This window comes from Scyliorhinus canicula, chromosome 9 (assembly GCF_902713615.1).
Source record: "Scyliorhinus canicula chromosome 9, sScyCan1.1, whole genome shotgun sequence".
In the NCBI taxonomy this organism is placed as follows: Eukaryota; Metazoa; Chordata; class Chondrichthyes; order Carcharhiniformes; family Scyliorhinidae; genus Scyliorhinus; species Scyliorhinus canicula.
This window is the reverse complement of record NC_052154.1, coordinates 129,039,162-129,050,174: the sequence shown is the minus strand read 5'-3', so window position 1 is coordinate 129,050,174 and position 11,013 is coordinate 129,039,162. Positions and strand designations below refer to the sequence as shown.

The 11,013-nt window shown below is 50.6% G+C and overlaps 1 protein-coding gene across 1 annotated transcript in view; it reads left to right on the top strand.

The window, feature by feature from the left end:
• cd81a (CD81 molecule a) overlaps nucleotides 1-11,013 on the top strand; it is a 92,135-nt gene that overhangs the window by 1,127 nt on the left and 79,995 nt on the right. The window lies entirely within an intron of this gene.

The window sequence follows — 11,013 nt, the reverse complement described above, 5'->3', positions numbered from 1 at the left end:
TTTCTTCTCTTCCCCCCCCCCCCGTCGTCTTTTCTTCTCTTCTTCCCCCCCCCCGTCGTCTTTTCTTCTCTTTCCCCCCCCCCCGTCGTCTTTCTTCTCTTTCCCCCCCCCCCGTCGTCTTTTCTTCTCTTTCCCCCCCCCCCCCCCGTCGTCTTTTCTTCTCTTTCCCCCCCCCCCCCCGTCGTCTTTTCTTCTCTTCCCCCCCCCCCCCCCCCCCCCCCCGTCGTCTTTTCTTCTCTTCCCCCCCCTTTCCATCCTCTGGTGTTCCTCCTCTGGCGCATCCCATCCACTGGCATCTCCCCTCTCCTTCCCCATCTCATCCTCTGGCCCCTCCCCTCGCCCTCACCCATCCCATCCTCTTGCGTCTCCCCTTGCCCATCCCATCCTCTGGCATCTGCCCTTGCCCTCTCCATCCCATCCTCTGGCGTCTCCCCTCGCCCGCCTCGACCTCTGGGGTCTCCCCTCGCCTTCCCCATCCCGTCCTCTGGGGTCTCCCCTCGCCCTCCCCATCCTGTCCTCTGGCTTCTTCCCTCACTCTCCCCATCCCGTCCTCGGGCGTCTCCCCTTGCCCATCCCATCCTCTGGTGTCTCCCCTCACCCGCCTCGACCTCTGGGGTCTCCCCTCGCCCTCTCCGTCCCGTCCTCTGGCGTCTCCCTTCGCTCTGCCCATCCCATCCTCTGGCATCCCCCCTCGTCCGCCTCGTCCTCTGGGGTCTCCCCTCGCCCTCGCCATCCCGTCCTCTGGCTTCTTCCCTCACTCTCCCCATCCTGTCCTCGGGCGTCTCCCCTTGCCCATCCCATCCTCTGCCGTCTCCCCTTGCCCATCCCATCCTCTGGCGTCTCTCCTCGACCACCTCGTCCTCTGGCGACTCCCCTCGACCTCCCTGTCCCATCCTCTGGTGTCTCCCCTCGCCTTCTCCATCCCCGCCCTCTGTTGGCGACCCCCCCCCAACAGTCCATGTACATTTTGGATGTTGCATTCAGCTCAATATATTTGTTAGTCTCCTTAGCCTGTGAAGTGCTTCCTGATGTCTTGCATTTGCTATTAAATTTCCAGCTCAGTCTGTTCTGAAAGGGGTGAGTCCGCAGTCCATGGAAATTGTTTCTCTGTTTATGCTGGCTCTGTGTCCAGTGGGTCCCGTCATTTGTGATGGGATTGCATTGGTTTCACACTCTCATCCAGATATCGTCACAGTCTTGTGTAGTAGTCTCCTGTAGCTCCCGTAACAGCCTCCCCGAACAGGCGCCGGAATGTGGCGACTAGGGGCTTTTCACAGTAACTTCATTTGAAGCCTACTCATGACAATAAGCGATTTCATTTAATTTCATTAGTGAGTGTTACATGTGGACTGACTTCATTTTCTGAGTGAATATGTGAGGGGAGTAACAGAAGTAATTTTTCTACCAGTTATATAGAACATAGAACAGTACAGCACAGAACAGGCCCTTCGGCCCTCGATGTTGTGCCGAGCCTTGTCTGAAACCAAGATCAAGCTATCCCACTCCCTGTCATTGTGGTGTCCTCCATGTGCCTTTCCAATAACCGCTTGAAAGTTCCTAAAGTGTCCGACTCCACTATTACAGCAGGCAGTCCATTCCACACCCCAACCACTCTCTGAGTAAAGAAGCTACCTCAGATATCCCTCCTATATCTCCCATCCTGAATCTTATAGTTATGCCCCCTTGTAACAGCTACATCCACCCGAGGAAATAGTCGCTGAACGTCCACTCTATCTATCCCCCTCATCATCTTATAAACCTCTATTAAGTCGCCTCTCATCCCCCTCCGCTCCAAAGAGAAAAGCCCTACCTCCTTCAACCTTTCCTCATAAGACCTATCTTGCAAACCAGGCAGCATCCTGGTAAATCTCCTTCGCGCCCTTTCCAATGCTTCCACATCCTTCCTATAATGGGGTGACCGGAACTGCACACAATACTCCAAATGTGGTCTCACCAGGGTCATGTATAATTGCAGCATAACCCCACGGCTCTTAAACTCAAGCCCCCTGTTAATACTGTTAAGTTGAATTCACCAATACTGAAGAATGAAACCCTTTGTCTCGTGTTGACTTGATATCGGGTACGGCATGGTTTCCTCACAGTAATAGCTGAGCCCTGCCATTATCCCAGAACTCCCGACAGCAACCTGCCATTTGAAATGAAAATCGCTTATTGCCACAAGTAGGCTTCAAATGAAGTTACTGTGAAAAGCCCCTAGCCGCCACATTCCGGCGCCTGTTCGTGGCGTCTGATATGGGAATTGAACCGTGCTGCTGGCCTGCCTTGGTCAGCTTTAAAAGCCAGCTATTTAGCCCAGTGTGCTAAACCAGCCCCCATTTGCTGCGCGGTTCTGAGAAATATGAAGTTGACAGGCAGGGTAAGGTCCATCAAACCTACCCCAAACTCTTGATTGGGGCATCACAGCTAAATACTTATCCACCCCCCCCCCCCCCCCCACCCCCCCTTTTCCTCTGGGCTGCCATGTAATCTCCAGGGAAAACAAGCTCCTCAGGGAATTGAAACCATTTCAGGAGATTGCATCGCCAGCTGTTGTTGGCACCTTCTATATGGCACAATCTTGCCTCAGTCAAGACCAAGCCAGCTCCTTCTTGAAGATATGTAGAGAGTCAGTACCCAGCACCCCAGCCAGCATCCTGATAATCTCTTGTGGAGACGTGTTACTTAATTGGTTTTGTGCTTTGGAATTGAGTTTACACAGTCTAAACTTCATGCAGACATATGAGACTGTCATTGCATTCAATCTGGGCAGATTTGAAACTGCGTACCCAAGTTAGAAATTGAGTTGCTATAAAAAAAGAGAGATATAGTAACGTGAGTCACATTGGGGGTGGGGGAGATGGAGGTGATCTGGGTGACGGTAAAGCTACATTTAAAGTAGAGTTTGAGCATAGACTGAGCATTGACCAGCTAAGTGACTGTTTTGAAGTGGGCAAGACAGTTCAGAGGATAATCACTGTCCGAGCCAGATCCATAATGTGCAGCGGTCACTGGACAGTTTGGAGGAATTGAGCCAATTACAGTAACTCATCTGGCCCAGATCAGCGCTGGCTAAGAGTTTGGACTGGTGCCTGGCTTGACTAATCACATCCTATCCAGAAACTACTCTGGCAGAGCCAGCAGGGTTTTCCCTCATTCAATACAGCATTCTTTCTACACCAGGATAGGACCAAGTAATAAAAAAAATGGGAAAAAAAAATAAGAATAGAATAGTGGAAATACTGAGCTGCTCGGGCAACATCTGTGGAGGAGATCAAATTTGATGCCTCAGGTCATTGATCTTTTACCAGAACTGGAAGAAGTCAGACATTTTAACAGATTTTAAACAAGTACAGAGGTAGGAAAAGTTGTGGTGACTAAATGGGAAGAGAGGGTGGAAAGCAGGAGAGATTGTGGCAGAAGGAATGATGGTACAAGGCAAAAGAAGATGATGATAATGGGATACGTATGATGCTCAATCAACGACTCCAGAAGCGAGATTGGATGACAATTGAAGACTTTATTGGACTAGGTGTTTCCCCCAGCAGCGCAGGTACAGAATGCAGCAGCTGGGGAGACACAGACTCTGATACTCCACCTTACTGGGTGGAACCAGCAGGCAGGCTTCACCAATGATCTTGCTGTCTCAGGTACCTCCCACACCAATGGTCTTACAGCCTCAACCTGGGTACCGTAATACCCCTAATACCGACTACCACATTCAACTTCTGTTTTAAAAAAAAAAGAGTCCGGCGGGGGTGGTGGTCTTGCGTTATACAGCGGTAGAGGTTGGGATTATGGTGGTACCCATCGGTGGTACAGTGCTTTGCCTTGTTATATGTCACAACTATTTACAGTATTTATTTACATGTACATCTCAAAATGAAGCAATTAGTCGATTGGGAGCCCTGGTCGCCCTCTGCGAATGTCACAGTTTCGGCGGTGATGCAGGCGCCGGCTCGGGCATGCGTGACTCCGGGAGCGTGGCTTTGGTTTCTTCGGTAGCTTCATCACCCCTAGATGGGAGGGGTCTGTGGGGGTTGGTCCTTCCAGTTAGGGGTCCTACGGGTGGTCCCTCAGTTAGGGGGTACCTGTGGGGGGGTCCCACTAGTTACGGGGTCCATGTGGGTGGTCCCTTTAGTTAGGGGCTCCCTGTGGGTGGGTGGGGGGGGGGGGTCCCTCTCGTTAGGGAGTCTCTGGAGATTTTCCCCTAGTTAGGGGATTTCTGTGAGGGGTTCCTTTAGTTTGGGGATCTCTGAGGGAACCGGGAGTACTCGTCAATCACATTCAGGAAGTAAGTGTTGCGGTCGATGGATGGGAGGGGCCCCTTGAAGTCCATACTGAGGCGTTCAAAGGGACAGGAAGCCTTTACCAGATCCGCTTTCTCTAGCCTGTAGAAGTGCGGCTTTGCAGTTCCTGGTGGCGGTCCTGACCTCCTCGGTGGAGTAGGGCAGGTTGCGGGTCTTGATGAAATGGATGAATCGAGTGACCGCCGGGTGGCAGAGGTCCTCATGCAGGGCCTGGAGTCGGTCCACTTGTGCGTTGGCACATGTGCCGTGGGGTAGGGCATCAGGTGGCTCCTTTAGCTTCCCGGGACGATACAAGGTCTCATATAGTTGTAGATGGAGAGCTCGATCCTCCACCGTAAGATCTTATCGTCCTTGATCTTGCCCCGCTGTGCATTATCGAACATGAAAGCTACCAACCGTTGGTCAGTGAGGAGAGTGAATCTCCTGGCGGCCAGGTAATGCCTCCAGTGCCGCACAGCAGCTACTCTGGCCTGGGTCTTTTCAATGGAGGAATGAGGGATTTCTGAAGCATGGAGGATGCGTGAAAAGAAGGCCACGGGTCTGCCCGCTTGGTTGACGGTGGCCACCGGAGCTACGTCGGACGCGTCGCTCTCAACTTGGAATGGAAGGGATTCGTCGATTGCGTGCATTGTGGCCTTTGCGATGTCCGCCTTTATGTGGCTGAAGGCCCGGCGGGCCTCTGCCGACAGGGGAAAAACCGTGGATTGGATTAGTGGGCGGGCCTTGTCCGCATAATTGGGGACCCACTGGGCATAATATGAAAATAATCCCAGGCAGTGTTTCAGGCCCTTGGAGCAGTGGGGGGAGGGGAAACTCCATGAGGGGGCGCATGCGCACGGGATCTGGGCCTATAACTCCATCATGCACTATGTAGCTGAGTATGGCTAGACGGTCGGTGCTGAACACACATTTGTTCTTGTTGTAGGTGAGATTAAGGATTTTTGCGGTATGGAGGAATTTTTGGAGGTTGGTCTCGTGGTCCTGCTGGTCGTGGCCGCAGATGGTGCCATTGCGAGGTACGGAAACGTGGCCCGCAAACCGTACCGGTCAACCGTTCGGTCCATCTGCCGTTGGAAGACCGAGACTCCATTTGTGACACCGAAGGGAACCCTCAGGAAGTGGTAGAGCCGCCCATCTGCTTTGAATGCAGTGTATTTGCGGTCGCTAGGGCGGATGGGGAGCTGGGGGTAGGCGTATTTGAGGTCCACCATGGAAGAGACCTTGTATTGTGCAATCTGATTGACCAAATCAGATATGCGGGGGAGAGTGTACGCGTTGAGCTGCGTATACCTGTTGATGGTCTGACTATAATCTATAACCATTCTGTGCTTCTCCCCGGTCTTTACAACCACTACCTGAGCTCTCCAGAGGCTGTTGCTAGCCTCGATAATACCTTCTTTCAGTAGCCGCTGGACTTCCGACCTAATGAAGGTCCAGTCCTGGGCACTGTACCGTCTGCTCCTGGTGCTGACGGGTTTGCAATCTGGAGTGAGGTTCGCAAAAAGGGTAGGCGGGTCGATCTTAAGGTTCGCGAGGCTGCAGACAGTGAGGAGGGTATAGGGCCGCCGAATTTAAAGGTTAAGCTCTGGAGGTTGCATTGGAAGCCTGACCCTAGGAGCGTGGCAGTGCAGAGGTGAGGGAGGACATAGTCGGAAATTTTTAAATTCCCTTCCCTGGACCGTGAGGTTCTCTACGCAGAACCCCTTGGTCTCTACAGAGTGAGACCCGGAGGCCAGGGAGATTCTTTTGGTTAACTGGGTGTATGGGAAGAGAACAGCCCCTTACCGTGTTGGGGTGTATGAAGCTCTCTATGCTCCCGGAGTCGATCAGGCAGGATGTTTTGTGTCCATTGACGAGCACGGTCGTCGTCGCGTTCGGGGCCGAGACTGGTCCAGGGTCACTGAGGCGAGTCGTGGTAAAAGTTGAAGGTTTTCCTCGGGCGGCGTGTGGTCATCCGAATCTGGGTCCTGAGACTCCAGCCAAGGTGGCGATGCCCACGGATTGCACATGGCTAGGGGTGTGCAAGATGGCGGCTCCCACGTGGTCCATGGGAAACACTATGGCGGCGCCTGGGGCCTGCAAGTGGCTCGGGAAAGCGAAGATGGTGGTGCCCACTGCCTGCACGTGCGTGGAGAGAGTTGTGGTGGCAGTCCTGGTTCGCCCCCGGAGATGGTGGCGACCGCCCGGGCCTGGCATACCGCCACAAAATGGCCCTTTTTGCCGCACCCTTTGTAGGTGGAGTAGCGGGCTGGGCAGCGCTGCCGGGGGGTGCTTGGTGTGCCTGCAAAAATAACAACGGAGCCCCCCTAGGGTTGCCAGGCACAAGCTTGTGGGGGGATGAATTGGGGTCGGCCAAGGGCAGGTTCCATGCTGCCCAAGGGGCTGCCGCGCGGTCAAGGACGTACGCGCGGGTGTTTCAGGACGCCACATCCAGGGAGCTAGCAAGGGCCCGTGCCTCCTTGAGGCCTAGTATCTCTTTCTCTAGCAGCCACAGACGGATTTGGGAGGACAGCATACCTGCAACAAATGCATCCCGGATTAAAAGTTCTATGTGGTCGCTGGCTGAAACTTGCGGGCAGTCACAGTTCCTACCTAGTACCAGAAGCGCATGGTAGAATTCATCCAGCGATTTCCCCTGGGATTTGTCACCTTGTCGCTAGCAGATGTCAGGCGTAGACCTGGTTTACTGGGCGAATGTAGTGTCCTTTCAACAGGGCCATCGCGGGCTCGAAGTTGTCCGCATCCTCGATGAGTGTGTAGATCTCTGGGCTCACCCTCGAGTGGAGAACTTACATCTTCTGGTCCTCCGTGGGTGTAGTCGTGGCCGTCCTGAGGTACCCGTTGAAGCACGCCAGCCAGTGTTTGAAAGTTGCCGCTGAGTTTGCCGTGTGGGGGCTAAGTTGCAGACACTCCGGTTTGATTCGGAGCTCCGTTCTTTCTTAAATCTAGTCCAATAAATTGATGCTCGATCAATGACTCCAGAAGCGAGATTGGACGACAATTGAAGGCTTTATTGAAGTAGATGTTTCCCCCAGCAGCGCAGGTACAGAATGCAGCAGCTGGGGAGACACAGACTCTTATACCCTGCCTTACTGGGCGGAACCAGCAGGCATGGCTTCACCAATGATCTTGCTGTCTCAGGTACCTACCACACCAATGGTCTTACAGCCTCAACCTGAGTACCGTAATACCCCTAATACCGACTACCACAATGTATAGAAACCAAAGATGTGTCCAGAGGAGAGAGAAATTGGAGATGGCAAAATAATAATAATAATAACCTTTTATTGTCACAAGTATGAAGTTACTGTGAAAAACCCATAGTCGCCACATTCCGCTGCCTGTTCGGGAAGCTGGTATGGGAATTGAACCCGCACTGCTGGCCTTGTTCTGCATCACAAGCCAGCTGTCTAGTCCACTGACCTAAACCAGCCCTCAAAGTACTACCAGTTGCCATCTGGAAGTATGGAGGCAGAGATTATCTGAAATTAGTAAACCGTGAGTCCTGAAGACTATAACACGCCTAATTGAAAGGTGAAGTTCTTCAAGCTTGTGTTGCCTTTCAATAGGACGGTGTAGGACGTCGAGGTCAGAGTGATATTGAATTGTTGTTTCACAGAAGGAGGCTGCCCTGTCGGTATTCGTTCTCTTCTAGAGCAACCCTGCTTTTCCCGTTTTCATAAAGTACAAGTTTTTCTCTTCAGTTGCTTATCCAGTTGCGTTTTGGAAGCTATGGGTTAGCACTGTTGCTTCACAGTGCCAGGGTCCCAGGTTCGATTCCTGTCTTGGGTTAGTGTCTGTGCGGAGTTTGCACGTTCTCCCCGTGCCTGCATGGTTCCTCCAGGTGCTCTGGTTTCCTCCCACAAGTCCTGAAAGACGTGCTGTTAGGTAATTTGGACATTCTGAATTCTCCCTCTGTGTACCCGAACAGGCGCCGGAATGTGGCTTTTCACAGTAACCTCATTACAGTGCTAATGTAAGCCTACTTGCGACAATAAAAATTATTATTGTTTACCCCTATCATATTCTGTGCATTTCAGATTGTAGCCACTCTGTTTAAAAGAAAGATCCTCATGTTGTTGTACCAATCGTCTTCAACAAGTGTTCTCTAGTTCGCAAAGTGGTTACCACTGCTGCCTCACAGTGCCAGGGTCCTGGGTTCGATTCCTGGCTTGGGTCAATGTGAGAAGTCTGCATGTTCTCTCCGTGGGTTTCCTCCGGGTGCTCCGGTTTCCTCCCACAAGTCCTGAAAGACTTGCTTGAAGGGTGATTGGACATTCTGAATTTTCCCTCTGTATCCGAACAGGCGCCGGAGTGTGGCGACTGGGGGATTTCCACAGTAACTTAATTGCAGTGTTAATGTATTAAGTCTACTTGTGATACTAATAAAGATTATTATTGTGATTATTATTCTCAACCTTGCTGCCAATGGAGATTGTGTCTCTGTGTCGACCAACCATGATTTTGAGCATTTTTATCAAATCTCCCATCTTCTGTAAGGAGAGTGACCCAAACGTCACAAATCTTACCACAATATTAAAATCCCTCGTCCCTGGAACCACTCTGGTAAATCTTTTCTGCCACCTCCTCTGAAGCTTCACATCCTGTGTGTTAAACAGAATTAAATGCAAAAATTAAGCAGTGTTTTATAAAGATTCAACACAACTTCCTTGCTTTTGTACTCTGGACCGTTGCTTACCACTTTACCATCAGTGAGTTTTGCACATATACCCCCAGGTTTCTCTGTTCCTTCACCTCCTTTCGATTTGTGTCTTTTATTGGGTGTTGCCTTCTGCATTCAATTTCCTCCATCATGTGCCCACCCATATGTGTCCTCATGATACCTATCTCTGTCCTCACAATCCTTCCAAGTTATTTTCAGATTTGAAAATTGTGCCCCCAGTACATCCAAGCCTAGGGCCTGTATGTCTTTCTCCAGTTCGAAAAGCAACCATTCACCCTATTCTATTTCCAGTCAATCAGCCAATGTAGCATCTATACTGCCACTTTTACCTTTATTCCATGGAATTCAACTTTGCCTGCAAGTCTATAATAATGCGATTCATCAAACCTCTTTTGGGAGTCCATATATATAGCATTAAAAACTGCATTACTCTTATCAACCCTCTGTTACCCTCGTCACAAAACGCAGTCAAATTAAACTCTTTGCCTTTTATCAAATTCATGCTGCCTTTTGTTAGTTCACTCTTGTACATGTCATTGTTGATTTTATCCTGGGTCATTGTTTCCAAACCACTGAGGTTAAACTGACTGGCGGGTAGTGTCTGGGTTTGGCGGGTAGTGTCTGGGTTTGGCGGGTAGTGTCTAGGTTTGGCGGGTAGTGTCTGGGTTTAACGTTTGCAGTTCTCCAGTGCTCTCACTCCTGTATCTAAGGAGGATTGGAAGATTATGGCCAGTACTTGTGTGATTTCCACTCTTACTTCCCATTGTATCCTCTGACCATCCGGTCCTGATAATTTATCAACTTCTAAGTACAGTCAGCCTTTCTAAAACTGCCCCTATCAAAATTAGCCCGTTCTGTAGCTCCTCTTGCGCTATAACTTTGGCAGCAGTATTTGCCTGGTAAAGACAAGAGCTACGTACTCATTGAATACGTAGGGCAGCACGGTCGCATTGTGGATAGCACAATCGCTTCACAGCTCCAGGGTCCCAGGTTCGATTCCGGCTTGGGTCACTGTCTGTGCGGAGTCTGTACATCCTCCCCGTGTGTGCGTGGGTTTCCTCCGGGTGCTCCGGTTTCCTCCCACAGTCCAAAGATGTGCAGGTTAGGTGGATTGGCCATGATAAATTGCCCTTAGTGTCCAAAATTGCCCTTAGTGTTGTGTGGGGTTACTGGGTTATGGGGATAGGGTGGAGTTGTTGACCTTGGGTAGGGTGCTCTTTCCAAGAGCCGGTGCAGACTCGATGGGCTGAATGGCCTCCTTCTGCACTGTAAATTCTATGAATACCTTAGCCATGTCTCTATGTGCAAATTCCCTTTTTAGTCCCCAATTGGCTCCTCCCCTCTTACTATTTTTATTATCTGCCAGTCTCTTATAATATTTAATTGCTTCTCTTTCCTTTTTCACTTTCCCTGTTAACGTTCTCTATTTAGGCTGGTTCTCACTTGCATTATCAATCTGACATCTGTCATACAACCTTTTTTCTGCTTCTTACTCTGTGGTGCTTTTGTCATCCAGGGAGCTGTGGCTAATGCCCTTTTGTAGGAATGTATAGTAGCTGTCTCTGAACCATCTCCTCTTTGATGGTACCCCGGAGTGGGATTTAATTCTTTAGCCCGCTCCTCCTTGTGGACATGGTAACAGGACATTTTGACAGTCCTGTTTAAGCATTTGATAAGGTGACTAGATTGTGGAGGAGTTGGGGATAACATTGGGCATTAACGATTGATTAACAGACAAAAAAATGGTGTTGGACTAAAGGGTGATTTTCAGGTTGGCAGGATGTAACTAGCGAGGTATTGCAAGGATCAATTCTTGGACCTCTGCTATTTAGAATCTACATCAGTGACCCAGATCTTGCGGTCAGCAGCGAAGCAAAGGCCTCTTCCTTTTCCATAGGCTGCAGCCGGGATTTGCTCTGGGTCCAATGCTGAAATACGTGGAGAGACCCAGGGGTGAAACCACACCCCTTTTAAAGTTGCAATCTCAGTGGCAGACAAGTTTATCTTGATTCTTTATAATCT